General features: G+C 42.7%; 1 long non-coding RNA gene across 1 annotated transcript; it reads left to right on the top strand.

Annotated features, from left to right (window-relative positions):
* Positions 1–3,562: 3,562 nt before the first annotated feature.
* LOC141205530 (uncharacterized) lies at positions 3,563–7,954 on the top strand. The gene is made up of 3 exons (XR_012276251.1): positions 3,563–3,756; positions 6,228–6,362; positions 7,848–7,954. It is a non-coding gene; the product is annotated as an uncharacterized lncRNA (long non-coding RNA).
* Positions 7,955–10,562: the final 2,608 nt, after the last annotated feature.

A 10,562-nucleotide genomic window follows, 5' to 3' on the forward strand; every position in this document is an offset into this window, starting at 1 on the left:
GCTGCCCTCCACACACGGTGTGATACCTCGGAGTGAATCTCCTGTCATAATTTTCTCCCACAGTAGTCCTTACATGGACAACATGATGACCCCATGGCAAACCCCACCAGTATAATGCACCTACACTACTCCCCCCCCACACACACACACAGTATGATGCTCTTACAGCCCCCCACACATATACACACACAGTATGATGTCTTCCACAGTTCGCTCACACAGTATGATGGCCCCCAACAGTTCGCTCACACAGCATGATGGCCCCCAACAGTTCGCTCACACAGTATGATGGCCGCCCCACATCATGTATGATGGATCCCACAGTATACGCTTTTCTTGTTGCCAAAATAAAAAAAACTCCACACAGAGGGCCCGATCTAGTGACGTCATTGCACCTGCAGTGCTGAGACTTCGAGCACAGACGTACAGGCTGAATGATGGGGAACAAAGGCCATCTTTCAAAGAATGATATGTGGAAGAAGAAAGCCCTGTAGCATCAGGCTTTCCCAGCTAATGAGCGCCATAGTGGCCACGTGGTCTACCGCTATGGGCAAAATGCCTTTACCTTTAAGGCCCATCTTAGTACTTTTTACAGCAGACTGAGTGCCATAGGAAACCATGATTTCCAGTAAATACCGCAATACTGTGGTATTACAGTATATATAAGCAATCCAAGGATCACATGTTTACGTCCGCTAATGGGTACAAAAAAAATGTAAAAAAAATAAAAAGTCAAAATATAAAAAATAGATCATTTTTAACTATCCCACGTTTTCCCTATTAAAAACAAAGAAACGAAAAAAAAACATTTGGTATCGCCACATCCGTAAAAGTCAGATGTATCAAAGTATGGAATTATGGTAATTAACCTTTACGGTTAACATTGCAGAAAAAAAAAATCAAAATGCCAAAATTGTGGGTTCTTTGTCACCTCACTTAACAAAAAAAATACAATACAAAGCTAGCAAAACGTTCTATGTGCTCCAAATTGGTATCAATAAAAACGTCAGCTCTATAAACACAAAAAGCGCTTAAATAAAAAACTCCCTGGTTCTTAGAGAGTTAAAATAGCGATCACAAGACGTTATGTCACCAAACTCATTAAGGCCTAGTACATTAATGGTGCCACAGGAACGGGCAACAGCGAAAAATGTTATTTGCAAATCTACTTTCAGCGTCTGTATGTTGGCCCTTGAGGACATTGCACACGCTGCTGCCAATTCATAGTTTTCCATGAACGTTTATTTTGTGCATAGGGTAAAAGAATACATAAAAGATATTTCTTATAGATGGCAGCTAGCGTTCTATTACTCCTGGTTTAGGAGCTGTGACTCTCACAATCCCTCCAGTTGAGCACCTCAAATTATTTCTTTCCCCCTCCAGTGTTTTTTTTCCCTGTGTTCTGTGCGCTCTATTCCCTAAACAGCTCCATTTTCAATGGACAAATCATGATGTCTAGAGATCTCAATATTCTCCTTGTCAGAGGTGCCCCCATGAGGGTTGTCAGAAGATCTCAAAAACAGCAGGTGTTGTGGGGTGTGCCTGGCATACAATAGTTAGTGCCTACCAGGGTAGAACATCCGGTGAGCAGGTGGCGGAGTCATGGGCGCCCAAGGCTCATTGATACTTGTGTGGAACGAAAGGTACAGTAGCCCCAGCTGGTCCGGTGCTGCAGAAGAAATACTGTGGCACATATTGCTGAAAAATTAACCTTTGGCTATGAAGAAAAGATGTCAGGATAAAGTATTGCAGCTTATTACATATGGAGATGCACACTGGTCATTGTCATGCTGACCCGGTTACAGCCAAAAGCACCTACAAGGGTATATGGGCATCAGAACTGAACCATAGAGTAATAGAAGAAAGGGTTCTGGTCTGATGAATCATGTTTTCTTGTACATCACGTAGATGGGTAGAGGTGTATAACTTACCTGGGGAGAAACATGGCCTCCAGGTGCACCTTAGGAAGAAGGCAAACTCCGGGGAAGTAATCTATAATTGTATGTGCCAAACATTACATTTTATCACCCTTTTGGAATTTTTTTATATAAAGTGACCAACCCCAATATAATAAATAATACAGAATTTTACATTTTCATTGTACAATTTTTAAGTCATATCCTCACTTGGAGTATCCTACACAACCCTATATATATATATATATATATATATATATATATATATATATATAAATATATATATATATATATATATATATTCTATGTCTCAAGTCTTGGAGCAGAAATACTTCACATACAGAATCTGTTGCTATAGTGAGCTTATTGTTCTGTTCATGATTGCAGTTTGTGAGCTCCGATCTCCTTCTATGGGTGAATTTCTTTGGGGTCTTGAATCCTCTGGCTGGTTAAAACACGTGAAAACAATCCTAGATGCTGGTATCTTCATTGCAAAGGTAAGATGTGTTGTATCTGTTCATATTCTACTGCTGCTTGTCTGATTTGTACTATTCTAGGCACGGACTGTACAAAAATGATCCTTTTAGTGCTGAGAATAAACGAAATTTGTAATTATATAAATGTGTAATATTTTACATTTAATTTGCACATTTAGGCCGTGTCAGAAGAGGGCGCCAGCGTGCTCGTTCATTGTTCTGATGGATGGGACCGCACCGCTCAGGTCTGCTCTGTATCCAGTCTGTTACTTGACCCCTATTACCGAACCATCAGAGGATTTATGGTAAGAGGTTTTATTTCATATACTCTATGTACTGGTGGAGATTTACGGAGTTGATATTTTTTGCATAGTGTAACTTTTATTTTTCCCAATTACTATTAGGTGTTAATTGAAAAAGACTGGATTTCATTTGGACACAAATTTAATCACAGGTAACCCTGGTCACTGCACATATGTTGGAAAAGTCAAGCAGAGTCACTTATTTACAGAGGGCCTTTCACCAAATTTTTCATGTTGAACTGAAAACACGTTGTAGCTTCAGAGCAGAAAAAAAAAAATTTGTTAGTTCTTTTTTTATTTTGCATCTCTGTTGCAGGGATATTAACAATCAAAGTATTTGTCACCTAATGAGTTAATTTTCGTTACATCCAAGTGGGTGTTATCAGAGAGCTTTCACTGTGGGGCATGTACTTCTCCTTGTACGATGCTGTCCAATTATAAACAGGCAGCAAGATGCTAGAAAAAGAACACGTCCACACCATATCTTACAGCAGGTTTCTCAGTGCGTGGGTTATAATGAAAGCCCGGATCTCCTGGTCTAACCTCCTGCATGATTAGAATATCAACTGTATTCAAATCCCATCAATCAACACATTTCAGATATGGGCCCAGCAGTCAGTGTGGGGCTAGGGTCAGCACAGCTGAGTTTAGCTGTGTCACTTTCCAAATCTTCCATCAGCTCTCCTCCTCTCAGCAAAAGAGACAAAAAAAAAAACACCATACATTCTAATATAATATACTTACTGTACTTTTTCTGTGCCATTCCCAGTCTCAGGCGGTTTTGGGAGCGCAGTCCACCTGAAAAAGATGTTGCATGCATATACCCCAATTGCATTGCTTCAGCATATTTTTTTTTTTAAGGTATGGAAATTTAGATGGGGATCCCAAGGAGGTGTCCCCAGTGATAGACCAGTTCCTGGAATGTGTCTGGCAGCTCATGGAGCAGTTTCCCTGTGCGTTTGAATTTAATGAGAGATTCTTGGTCCACATACAACACCATATATACTCCTGTCAGTATGGAAACTTTCTGTGCAACTGCGAGAAGGAGAGGAAGGAACTGATGTGAGAGAATATGTGCTCTGTGTATGGTCACTATAGGCTTGTAACAGAAATAGAATATGGATGGTTGACGTGTCCCTGATGCTGATCTGATCACACGGTGCCCCACAGTCTGGATAACAGCAATCACTTATAAACTGTGAAGGTTGAACCTTGGCAAAAAATTTTCAATAACTGTGCAGGAGAAAAATGTATAAAGTGATGGCATATTGGTAAGATATGCCATCACTTCAGGATTGGTGGGGGTGTCAGACCTTAGGGACTCCCACATATCCGGAGACTGAATGGGTATGTGAACCTAAACCATTTCAGTTTTTTCCTGCCCATCTGGGTCGCTGGCATCGCTGGCAGTGCCACTGTACAGAGAAACATAAGAATGGTGAAATCAAAATGCCAATAATAAAATAAGATGGGTACATGGATTTAAGAATTGCACAGTTCCTGATGTAACCAATGGTCCACTAGAAGATACTTCTTGAAGATATTCTCTGTCCTGAGTAATGTTGAAATCTTGTAGATCTTCTTTCCCAGTCACAAAATTTCCTAACCTGCACGTCAGTAGCCAAGGACATGAGATACATCCTTGTAACTAGAGGATCATAGCTTTAAAGAGATATTCTTAAAATATCAAGCTCTCATTGAGGCCTCATTCAGACATCCTTATCCACATGTACGTGTTAATGCTAATGCTATTCACATGCCTGTGTATTTTCATGGACTATGTGTCTGTGCAAAACTCACGGAGACATGTCTGTTTTTTCTTCCAATATCACAGATGAAAAAGACCTATACAAGTCTATGGGTCCATGAAGAACATAGACAGCCCACGGATGGCATCATGGTGCTGTCCGAGATTAAAGGGGTTGTCCAGTACTTTATATTACCCCCCCCCCCCCAATGTGTCTCCCCGGGGCCCCTAAGGATTTTTGTAATTACCTTCCATTGCAGATAATGCCTGTGAGTGGCGCTATCACTGGCCGCTCACAGGCATCACGTGACCCCCGGCTGCAGCCGGCTTTGACATCCGTCGATGTCGCTGGCAGCAGCCGGGAGTCTCTGTCTTCCGCGTTCCAGGTGGATGCCAGACTGTGGCCGGGGTTACCCCCCCCACATCACACCCGGCATCCACCGCACGCTCTGCCTCTCCCCATTCATTGGGAAAGCGCGGTGGATGCTGGGTGTGACGCGTGGGGAGGAGGTGTAATCCCACCCACAACCCAGCAGCCACCGTAGGGACCCCAGCGCTGAGTCACGCCTCACTTGTCGTGACATCAGCGTGGGGTCACGTGATGCCTGTGAGCGGCCACCGATAGCGAAGCTCACAGGCATTATCAGCAACGCAAGCTAATTACAAAAAGTCTTAGGGGCCCCGGGGGGATACATGGGGGGGGGGTAATATAAAGTACTGGACAACTTCTTTAACATTACAAAGCATAGGAGAAACTTTATAACATATTTATCCATACGAGAAGAACACTGATAACACAATGATGGTAAAAATGGACACACTGATACCATTTTTTCACATACCTGTTTAAACCTGTACATGTGAATGAGGCCTTCTGCTGATCACTGAAGAGCCCCATTCTCAGCATCGCTAAAAGTCCCATCGGTCAGACCTCCAGCATTCAGAAAGTTATCTCCTAACCCTTTACAGCAGTGGTTCTCAACTCCAGTCCTCAGGACCCACCAACAGGCCATGTTTTCAGGATTTCCATAGTATTGCACAGCTGATAATTGCATCACCTGCACAGGCAATAATTCCATCACCTGTGCAATACTAAGGAAATCCTGAAAACATGATCTGTTGGTGGGTCCTGAGGACTGGAGTTGGGGAACACTGCTGTAAAGGGACTGTCAGTACAGAAGGACTGTTCAAATCAAGTACAGGCGCTCGGTGCACCGTGGTGGGGCCAAGCAGTTCAGTGCATCTTTCCATCTACTTTTTGGAACCGGATTTTCCAATTTTGACTATGAAGCTACACAGCTACTATGCAAAGAAACACTGAAAGCTATAGAACTTGTGGCTCATTCATATAAGAGAATCAGGCACAGTTTCACCAGTTTGGTCAGTGTCAGTTTTTATCATTAGAGTTTGGCCTGAGCTTCAGTTTCTTCATCTTTTTCCATCAAACAGACCTGGAAAACTGGACAGCGCTCAGATGGCAATTAATTGTTGGACGATTTTTTTTTCACTGACCCATGGATGTGCATTGTTAATTTTGACCTGACACTCAGATAACTATCGTACATTTTGCCACGATTTTCCGTCTCTCAAACAATCACAGATATGTGAATGGCCCCATTCACTCTTCTAGGTACAAGTGCTATCTGGAAATAACACAAATAGGACTCGTACACAAAAAATGTACGTCTGAATGAGCCCTTAGTGTTAGTGCAGGTTGCAGTGGTGACGGGTATACTTGCAGCTCTCATAATCTCAATATATCAGTGATGCAATCATCATCTTCCAGAATTCAGGAGAGGACCTACTCCCTCTGGTCTTACCTGTGGAAGCAGCGGTTGGATTACATGAACCCTCTGTACAGAGCAGATCACAGTCAGACCCAAGGACCTCTGAGACCACACACCACTCCATGCCACTTCAGGTAAGAGGTTATTCTGATTCCTCCTCTGCACTGAATAAAGCAGCAGAACTCTAACACACCATATACTTATCATTCATATATAGAAACATCAACCCTAACTTTACAGGTGAAAGAAGCGGGGTGACGTATCATGAGCCCAATGTGTCCTTCAGTGGTGAAATCCAAGGCCCAACACTCTTCCCACTTGTAACCATGGTCTACATTTAGGGGTTACGTCAGAGCTCACTCGTCAGTTCTATCTTCTGCCTGGCACAAATCAATTCACTTTAGACAGATTTACTGACATCTATGACAGCTTGTGACACGGTGATTCATTTTGCACATATTTAGACTGCGATAAAGTATTGATCTTTGGGGGTCAGACCGCTGGGACCCCCAACAATCCCCAGGAGGTTCTGTAGAGCAAGCTTTGAACAGAGCAGAGGTGGAGCATGTGCATCTCTACTCCATTCATTCTCTGTGGAACTGACCCCTAGCGATCAATTCCTAAATCCTGTTGATAGGGGATTACTTATATACTTGGTACAACCCCTTTATTAGGGCATGCGGATGTCCCTGATCGGGAACTTTCTATATAAACGCATAATATAAAGTCGAGTTTGGGTCAGGAGACCTGAAGCCAGTCTTTGCATTGAAGCATACTCAGACCGCAAAACGCACGTGTGAATCCAGGCAAAAGCTGTTTTTTTTGTTTGCCTGTACAAAACAGACCAATTTTGCAAGTGTGTTAGATCCAATTTTCGGGCATATTTAGTCCACATGTCCGTTTTTATCAATGGTTTTGCCATATGCAAAAACAACGTGACAGAGGTTTCCCAAGCTTCTTCAAGTACCCAGTCAGTGAAAATGAAGAATAGCAGTAGGATGCAACTTGGATGTCCGCAAATAAGGTCAATGTAGGGGATGTCTCTGTTTATATACAGACCATCAGTCAGCAAAATAACAGAACGGACATGTGAATAGTGTAAGGATAGGATGTGTCAGTGTGCTGTCCGAGTAATGAGGCCCAACTTGCCACCACATATTTTCACTGATCTGAAGTCACCAGCCATAGATCAGCCACTGAGGGACTCATTAGGACTCGCTCACATTGCCACGTAACACGGCCGAGTGCTAGTGCTATGTGATGTTTTATCGGATAGCACTCGGACCAATAATATACTATGTTATCCGAGTGCAGTCTGATGTACGTGCACAGAGACAATGGAGAAGATGGAAAAATTAAGTCCTCCATCTTCTCCACACCTGTGCTGCAATTCTTCCATGCGAGAAAATTGGATCACACTCAGAGTTAAAGCAGAGTGTCATTAGCATAATCGGCCCAATTCTCTGGCATGGGAGAATATACAGCATTGTGAGCTAGCCCTTCATGTGTGTACCATGAGCTAGCACGTCTTAAGAACATATATCATGAGAATTGCTCGATGATAATCTTCTGTACTTGTGCATATACTAACTCTTCAAACTTATTTTTCACCATGGAAGGTTTTGGAGGGGCCTCTATAACCGATTTGAGAAAGGAATGCACCCTCGCCAGTCAGTCACTGATTTTCTACAGGCAGTAAAAGAAGAGACGCAGCAGCTGGAGGAGGAAATGAAGTTCATGGAGAAGGTGTGGTAGAAATACTGAAAATCCAGCTTCCTGGCCTATATGTTTTTGATGTTTATACCTCCGCTTAGGTTTCAGTGTAAACCAATTCAGCTTTTAATGGTGACTGAGAAACAATTTTAAATGATTATATATAGAAACCCTGCACAAGATAAAAATGAGGCAATCATTTTTAGCCGATGCCCTACGTCTTTGGTGTTCTCCAACACAATAACTGGAAGAGAGCACCATTAAAGGGAATCTGTTACCAGGTTTTTGCTACCCATCTGAGTGCAGCGCAATATAGGGGCAGAGGCCCTGATTCCAACAATCTGTCACTTACTGGGCTACCTGCTGTCATTTTGATAAAATTACTGTGTTATCTGCAGCAGACCCCGCCCACATCACTGATTGGCAGTTCTCTGACTGCTGAGCTCTGTATAACCCCGCCCACACCACTGATTGGCCACTTTGTGCATACTACATTTGCAGAAAGCTGCCAATCAGTGATGGGGGCGGGGTTGTACAGAGCTTATGAATATGTAGGACTACCTGGCAGCAGGTTTACTAGTCCCCAATGATAATCTGCTTGCTGATAAAATAGTGATTTTATAAAAACTACAGCAATCAGACCATTAAGTGACACATCACTGTAACCAGGGTCTCTACCTTGTGTCCTTTCAATGTCAGTAATGCCTGAGCACTGTGCCGTTATGGCTTTCTTATGGCACCAGAGAAGTTTGTTCATTGGTATAAAGTTTTCAAGTAAAGGTTCATTTAGGCAGGCCAATAATTGGGTTAGGGAGCGTTCCCTCATTCCCAACCGTTGGCTGCCTAAACAGGCCATCAAACATCCAATGGAGGGGCAAAACATTCATTGGTGTGATAATTTTTGAGCAAGTTTAAAAATTATCATTAGCAGCACATTGTCCAGTGTAAACGAGAAATGTGCTGACGATAACATAAGTGCGGCCGGCCTTACTAAACAGACCATTAAACCACTGCTGATCGACTTGCATGTAGAGGTTACATTAACATGCCCTAACCCAATGTAAATTTTGCTCTTGTCTAACAATTTTTCCTTTAGAGATTAACAAAACTGGAAACTCGAGAGTCAAATGAAACCTACAAGAATCTCAATGACCAGCCAAAAATCCACAACTTCCAGATATGCATCACCAAACACTCTCCGGCTAATACGCCCCAAGATTACAGCACCAACCTGAAGCTGTTTCCCTCTCGTAGTCCATCCCAAGGTGAGGAGGACTCGGCCCTGATCCTAACCCAGGACCATTTGAAGAGCTCGGACCCCGACCTGTCGGCTAACAGTGACCAGGAATCTGGGGTGGAGGACTTCAGCTGCCGGTCTCCGAGTGGTGGAGACTCGTTACCCAGCGAGGACAGTGGGAAGGATCCCGATTCAGATGAAGCAGTGTTCCTGACTGCTTAGAGGTCTTATTAACCACTTGCTATTATATTAGTGCTTCTATTTATTTATAGGGAGTGATGTAAGCTGGGAGGGATATACTGGGGGAAAAAAAAACATATCGACTTTGTTCACATGTATCAGTGGTAGTTTGTGCAGCGGAGACCAGATACTAATGTCCTATATAGTCGGTCTGATCCAGGCAATTGAACGACTGACAATTGGAAAAGTGCATACACAGGTTGACGAAACAATGACGGGGACACAATGATCGCTAATAATCTGGTATCATGTTATCAGCAGCACGTCTCCTGTTTACACTGAGTAATGTGCTGCCGTTAAGAATTTTAATGAATGCATAAAATGTATCGCACCCAATGAAACGGTGCTTTCCTGGTTTGTCTGCCGATTGTGGTCCTGGTTAGATGGGCCAATAATCGTATGTTGAAATGATTCCTATGAGCGCTCGTTCATCGTTTATTGGCTCTACGCCTTAAGTGCGTGTCTGCAGCCTCCGGGAATATTCAGAAACAGTGATCTTTTTTTAAGAGCCAACCTTATAATGCATTTTGTTTCCTTTCATGATTTCAAACCACATGTCCGTGGAGCATGAATCCTGTCCCAATATATTTGTATATTTAAGGTTTGTCATTTACAAAGGTGCCCTGTACTGGAAATATGGACACTTACATGGTTTTCGGGTTTAGGTCCACTGTGTGAAAGATCTGAATGTGCTTTGCTTCTGTGTAAGTTGCTGGTAGACTAATGGAGGTCATCCAGGATCTGACATTGGGTATTAATTCCCTACCTCCTAGTTATGTTAGGCATGACTATCACATGTAAGGTTCTTGCCACCTGGCCGAGAAAAGTTCGAAAAAAAGGACGCAAGCATAAACTGTTTGGCCTGTGACCACAGCAATTTACAGTAAAACAATGTGATTTTCATCACATGATTAAAACCATGAGCCAATGTCTATGGCTGAATAATCCCTTAAAGACTAATGTTTTGTGCTATGGTATACCATCGGTCCGATCTTCTGTAACTTTATACTGTTTCCACATAGACTGCCAATGAAACAAAACTTCAGAATCTCATTTGGAGACTTTAAAGGGGCTGTCCAAGACTTTATTGAAGGCCTATACTTGATCATCAATGTCTGATTGATAGTGCGTGCTGTAGCTGTTC

The sequence above is a fragment of the Phyllobates terribilis genome, unplaced genomic scaffold (assembly GCF_046119375.1).
Source record: "Phyllobates terribilis strain yellow unplaced genomic scaffold, ASM4611937v1 Scaffold_140__1_contigs__length_4765195, whole genome shotgun sequence".
NCBI lineage: Eukaryota > Metazoa > Chordata > Amphibia > Anura > Dendrobatidae > Phyllobates > Phyllobates terribilis.